This window comes from Portunus trituberculatus, chromosome 30 (genome assembly GCF_017591435.1).
Source record: "Portunus trituberculatus isolate SZX2019 chromosome 30, ASM1759143v1, whole genome shotgun sequence".
Classification (NCBI taxonomy): Eukaryota; Metazoa; Arthropoda; class Malacostraca; order Decapoda; family Portunidae; genus Portunus; species Portunus trituberculatus.
In genome coordinates, this window is record NC_059284.1 from 2,445,347 (window position 1) to 2,452,492 (window position 7,146).

The 7,146-nt window shown below is 42.9% G+C and overlaps 1 protein-coding gene across 1 annotated transcript in view; it reads left to right on the top strand.

The window, feature by feature from the left end:
* Positions 1–7,146, top strand: part of LOC123510739 (ankyrin-2-like) — a 98,502-nt gene continuing 91,356 nt past the window's right edge. The window contains exon 1 of the mRNA XM_045266087.1: positions 1–475. The gene's annotated coding sequence lies outside the window, so the exon portion shown is untranslated. The remainder of the gene's footprint in view (positions 476–7,146) is intronic.

Here is a 7,146-nt window from a genome sequence, read left to right on the forward strand (position 1 = left end):
GTCATTACTTAATGTGATAACAACCAAAATACCAATACAGTATAGAATTCCTCTTCAGTACAGATTTCCTCTTTAACACTATGGAGCTTATAGATGCTACTGTATATACTGCAATACCTCACCTTATGATGGTTAACAATTCTTGCAGAGCACACAAGAAGACACGTTGTGTAGTAGAGAGGGGGATTGGCCAGCTCAAGCGACGGTTCCATGTACTTCATGGTGAAGTACGATTGTCCCCAGAGAAGACATGCAAAATCGTCTATGTCTGTGCTCTGCTCCACAACATGTGCAAGCAGTTTAACATTCCACTGCCTATCAACGAGGAAGATGAACTGTTCCACGATGCAGCTGAAGGGGACGTAGGTGCAGATGAAGAAGAGCCAGGTGAAGCTGAGATACTTCCTAATCCTGGTAGACCAGCTGGCCATAACGGACATCCATTTCGAGATTATATTGCCAATTTTCATTTCAGGTATGTGCTACTTATCCTTATCAGCTTTTCTGAATGTACTATACTGTATACTGTACAATACAGTATACTGTATACATTACAATATATGTTCACTATATTAATAAATGTTTAAATACAGTACAGTACAGTACTGTACTTAATTACCCTTGCTCAGAGATGCAGTACTGTGCATAAATATTTGTGATTGGTGCCAGTGGCTGAGTGAGGTATCATGAAGGTGTGAATGCTCTGGGACGATCCTACACTATTTGTAATCTCTATCTCCCTCCTTCTCGACCTTGTCTCACTAAACCTTTTGGTCTTCGAGTCGTCTCTCTCATGACGGATTTAGCTATCGTCAACACTCCGGTCTGTTCTTTCCGACTCCCTCGAGTTGGTTATTGGCAGCTTCCCGATGTCTCGTTATGCCCTTCTGCCATGGATGGCAAGAAGGATCTCCCGCTAGTTATGTCCCACAAACGGTTTTTAGAACATTATTCTACCCATTCTGAAGCCATCCCTGTCTTTACTGATGGTTCCAAGTCTGATTCAGATGTTGGGTATAGTGTGGTTTTTCCCTCCTTTTACCGAGCTGGTAGCCTTCCTTCAGTAGCATCTGTCTTTACTGCGGAGCTGTCTGCCATAGTTCTTGCTTTACAGATAATTTTCACTCTCCTGATTTCTTCTTTAAACATTTTTGGTGACTCACGCAGTGCTCTTACTGCTCTTTCCTCTATTAATTCCCTTAACCCATTGGTTTTATCAGGTTTGGAATGGTTATATCTGCTTACAAAAAGAGGATATCGTGTTGGGTTCTGCTGGGTCCCTGTTCACGTTGGTTTTCCCGGAAATGAACACGCAGATCGCTTGGCTAAAGAGGTAACAAGTCACCCTCCAGGCCCTGCCCTGTCTTGTTTCGAGATCTCGTCAAGTGTATTCGTTTGGCGGTTGCTGCAATTTGGAACAAGAGGTAGCAAACGGGGCTCGCCACCTCAAAAATGGGAGAGATCACTTCCGCTATCCATCACTGGACATACGCTTATATCCGCGACCGCCGTACACAGACATTATTAACGCGACTGCGAATAGGTCACACGTATCTTACACAAAGATACCTGTTGACCAGGGATCCTCAACCCTAGTGTGATGATTGCCTGGTGCCACTTACGGTGTGGCACCTGCTGTAGGAGTGCCCTAGTTTGATGGACTTAAGACACAGCTACCTCTACCGCTGTCGCGGTAGAGATAGCGGTGTCTATTATCTCTCTAAGGTCCTCGGACTGGAGTGCCTGAAGCCCAGCCATGATGTTTTTAGGTACCTGGGGGAAGCTGGTCTTCTCCCTAATCTATGAATTTCATTTTATAACGTGTATTTTAATGTTTTATTTAATTTCATTGTATTTTTAGATCATTTTTATTTCAAGCTTTTTAATTGCTTTTAGTTAGTTTTTTTTTTACGATATGTTTTTTTTTCTTCTATAGTTTTAATTGCTTTTAGTTAGATTTTTTTTTACGGTATGTCCTTTTTAACGTACTGTAGCGGAGCCAGATGATCCTTGATGTTGCGTCGCCTAAACCAAAATCCATCCATTCATCCAACGTTGTGAGAGAGAAACGGGCGGCTTTATTTTGTCTCCGGTGACATCGTGGGGACGCGCAGTGTTTGGACGCTTTTCGACACAGCCGTGGTCGGGCCCACCGTGTTTTGAGAGAGACACAAAGAGCCTCTTACAGATGTATTCAACAAAGTCCGTCGAACTCCTTCGAAGTATTCTGCGCCTTCCCCGCCAGTCTTATTGTCTGCTGGGCAAACAATGACAGAACCTAAGACTGTCGCCGACCTCTTTGCAGAACACTTTGCCGGTGTTTCCTGGTAGGATCCTGCAGCGCCAGGTGCACGTTACCGCCAGAGTATGGAATCTCTTGAGGTCAACTTTTTTTTCGACTGCAAGCGAATCTTATAATATCCTTTTCTCTGTCCCCGAGTTGCGGACCGCTTTGTCCCAGTGTTATGACTCTTCTCCAGGTCCAGATGATATTCTTTATGCCTTATTCTGCCACATGTCTGACAGTGCTTTTACCTTTTTATTAAATCTTTATAATATGATTTGGCATACCAGCGATTCTCCATCTTCTTGGGCTGTGGCAGTGGTTTTCCCATTTCCGAAGCCTGGGAAAGATCATCTCCAGGCTACGAACTATCGTCCTATATCTTTGACATCCTGTATTTGTAAAGTGTTGGAAAAGATGGTTAATGTAAGACTCATGTGGCACTTGGAGAAAGAGAACCACTTGTCAACTTTACTGTCATATGTACAGTATGGTTTCCGAAAGATGATGTCTACTATTGATGCTCTTTTTGATGCTCTATTTGTGGTCTTCCCAAATCACCAACATCAGGTAACCGTGTTTTTTTGACCTGGAGAACGTCTATGACACAGTTTGGTGCCATGGTATTGTACGTTCCTTGTTTGATTTTGGCCTTTGTGGCCACCTTCCTACTTTTATTCTGCAATTTTTATCCAGACACCTTTTACGAGTTCGAGTGGGGAGTGTTTTGTCCGAGGCTAACGCTCTAAATGATGATGTCCCACAGGGAAGTATTCATAGTGTTACATTATTCGCTGTCGCCATAAATGGTGTTATTGGTGTTCTCCCCGATGGTATTCACAGCTCATTATACGTTAACGATTTATGGATTTCTTTTGTTGCTGCTAGGATGTCACTGATTGAGCAATCAATCAATAGGGTGTCGCGTTGGCCCAGTATAAACGGTTTTCGTTTCTCCACCTCGAAGACCGCGATACATTTTTGTCGTAACCGTGGTGTCCATCCGGATCCTGACTTGTACCTAGTCAATAAACATCTCGATATCTTGAACTTTTTTTTAACAACCGTCTTACCTGGTTCCCCCTTTTCCGTTCTCTCAAGGTTTCTTGTAGGACGGCACGATCTCTTCGTCGGGTTTTAAGTCACACCTCTTGGGGTGCGGACAGGGACATTCTGCTGCTTCTTCACCGAACACTTTTCTTTCCCAAGCTTGAATACGGTTGTGAGATCTACTCCTCTGCAACGGAGGCACAACTACGCGTGTTGGATTCTGTGCATCATGTGTCACCCTTGCTACGGGTGCATTTCGGACATCTCCAATTCTTAACCTCCTATGGGATGCTGGCTTCTGGCCGCTGGACCTCCGGCGCCAGTCTTTGCTGGTCCGATGTTGGTTTCGCGTCCACCGTCTTTCTGATTCAGTCCCATGTGTGTCAATATTGCGGGATTCGCGCTCGCAGGTATATGTCACTCAACCTAGTCTCCCTAAACCTTTTGGCCTTCGAGTCGCCTCTCTCATGACGGATTTATATATCGCCCCGCTGTTGTCTACTCTTTCCGACTCCATCGAGTTGGTTATTGACAGCTCTGTCCCACACACGGTTTACCCATTCTGATGACATCCCTGTTTTTACTGATGGTTCCAAATCCGATGTAGGTGTTGCGTTTAGTCTGGTCTTTCCCTCTTGTTACCGAGCTGGTAGCCTTCCTTCAACGGCATCTGTCTTTACTGCAGAGCTGTCTGCCATAGTCCTTGCTTTACAGATAATTTTTACCCTCCCGCTTTCGTCTTTTACAATTTTTAGTGATTCTCGCAGTGATCTTGCTGCTCTCTTCTCTATCATTTTCCCTAACCCATTGGTTTTATCAGCTTTAGCGTGGCTTTATCTACTTAGGAACAGAGGATATTGTGTTGGGTTCTGCTGGGTCCCTGGCCTTGTTGGTGTTTTTGGGAACTAGCAGGCAGGTCGCCTTGCCAAAGAGGCGGCAAGTTGCGCTCCATCCCCTGGCACTGTCCCATTTCGAGATGTATTCGTCTGGCGATTGTTGCAAGTTGGCAGAGGAGGTGGCAAACGGGTATTGCCTCCTCGAAAATGGAAGAGATCACCACTTCTGTTCTCCATGACTGGACATACACCCATATCCGCGACAACCGTACACAGATTGTATTAGCGTGGCTATGAATAGGTCACACGTATCTTACAGAAAGATATCTGTTGACCAGGGACCCTTAACCCTACTGTGATGACTGCCTGGTGCCGCTTGCCGTGTGGCACCTGCTGGTCGAGTGCCCTAGTTTAATGGACTTACGACACCGCTACCTCTACCGGTTTCGCGGTAGAGATTGCGGTGTCTATTATCTCTCTAACGTCCGTGTACCAGCATGCCTGGCTCCTGGCCATGATGTTTTTTTTATTATTTGGTAGAAGCTGGTCTCCTCCCCAATTTGTGAATTTTATTTTATTATATGTATTTTATTGTTTTATTTCGTTTTATTGTATTTTTTAGTATTTTAGTTACTTTTAATTTCATTGTATTTAATTGTTTTTAGTTAGTTTTTTATAATGATATGGTTTTAATCAACACATTGTAGCGGCGCCAAATGACCGTCGCTGTTGCGGCGCCTAAACTTAAATCCATCCACCCATCGTGTGGGCTAAAGATGTCACACAGGCGAAGATGTTGCAACATTTCCCATGCCCTACTTGAGGCCGTGAAGGCTAATCCCACTTTTAATTATAGTAAAGGCTGTGTCTACAGTCAGGACCTTTATGGCATGGTTAGACGACAGGCGACACACGGTAGTAATTAATGGATCTAATTCCTAGTGAAGAGAAGTAGTTAGTAGGGTGCCACAGGGCTCAGTTTTAGGGCCATTATTATTTCTGATATATATCAACGACTTTAATAGTTGAATTAATAGTGATATCAGTAAACTTGCGGACGACACAAAGATAGATAGATTAATTAGGTCCGATTCCGATGCCAAGGCTTTGCAGGCTGACTTGGATAGGATGAAAGATGGCTATTAACTGGTTATTAACAAGTGAAGGGTACTGAGCGTAGGTAAAGATAATCCAAGCAATAGGTACACGATAGATAACGTGGCACAAGGAAGCTCCAAGTATGAGAAAGGTTTAGGAGTCATAGTTAGCTCCGATCTCGGTACAAGGAAGCAATGTATTGAAGCCAGAAAGAAGGCGAATAGAGTATTAGGTTTCATTTTTAGAAGTGTTGAAAGCAGGAGTCCTGAAGTAATACTATAATTATACTTGGCGCTGGTCAGGCCACATCTAGACTACTCGGTACAATTCTGGTCCCCACATGACAGGAAGGACATAGCTGTATTGGAGTCAGTGCAAAGGAGGATGACTAAAAAGATACAGGGAATGAGGGATCTTCCCTATGATGAGAGACTGAAAAAAAATAATAATTTGCATTCCTTAGAGAGACGTAGGTTAAGAGGAGACCTGATAAAAGTGGTATAAGGGTTTTAACAGAGGGGACATGAATGTAGTTCTTCGGATCAGTAGCGGGGACAGAACCAGAAATAATGGGTTTAAACTTGAAAAATTCAGGTTTAAGAAAGAAATGGGAAGAAACTATTTTTCAAACAGAGTAGTTGGTGAGTGGAACGGTGTCAGTGGTCATGTAGTCAGGGCTGAGTCAATAAGGAGCTTTAAAAGAAGGTTAGATAAATTCATGGATGGGGAAGATAGATGGAATTACGTAGCTTAAGCACACTGGGACTGCTTCGTATAGGCCTGGCGGCCTCTTGCAGCTTCCCTCTTTTCTTATGTTCTTATGAGTTCCCTGAGGAGAAAATACTAGCAATGTGCCCTAAATCTGTCCATAAGGTGACTAAGATGAAGAATTCCTCCAACATGGTCCTTCTCACTTTTTTTGGTTACACCCTACTTGACCATGTTCATATTGGTCCCATCAATCTTAGGGTGAGGCATTTTGTTTCCCGCCCTCTTCAGTGTTTTCGTGCTACGAGTCTTGATTGTACAGCCGCCCTTAAGACACAAAAGCAAATAGCAAATGATAATGACAATCATCCCTATGCACGTTAGTCTTAAGACTAAACTCGGATGGGGAATTATAAGTGGAATTCCTCCACCAATAGAGAATAAAGTGGTAGTCTACAGAAGAGTAAGATGATAAGTACAAATCAGTAAAGAGAGAAAAATAAAGAGGTGATTATTCCTTCTCAAGTCAGCGATATGTTTGAACTTGACTTTAATGACAGAAAAAACAGCTAACACTCCACTGTCATATGAAGAAGAAAGGTTCATAAATATGATGAAAGAAGTTGCACTTGTATGTCATATAGAAGCAATTTAACATCAAGTGAAGGTAAACCCAGAACATAAAGACATGTTAAGATTCATGTGATAGTAAAATGGTAATCTTAAGGATGACATGGATGAATAAAAAATGACAACTCACTACTTTGAATGTACCGAATGTACCAAATGTACCGAACTTTGCAATAAAGAAAGTTGCAGATGAATATGAGTGTGATTCTGAAGCAGACAAGTTTGTATGAAACAATTTTCATGTTAATGATGGTTTAAGGAGGAGGTCATTAATGAATAATAGAAAGAGAGTGGGTGACAGGGTAGAAATCGATAGTCATAGTTGAACGAGTTTGGCCAGGCAAGGTTGAAGATTGTCAGTTAGACGACAGGAACTGATAGACGAAAAGTTCTTCATTTCACCCTATCTAATAAAATTGTGAGAGTGGAACCCACCAAACATACGAAGAGTACTCCATACATGGACGTATAAGGCTCTTGTACAAAGTTAGCAATTGGAGAGGCGGAGACGCCTTAGAACGCCTAATTTCATTGCTGTTT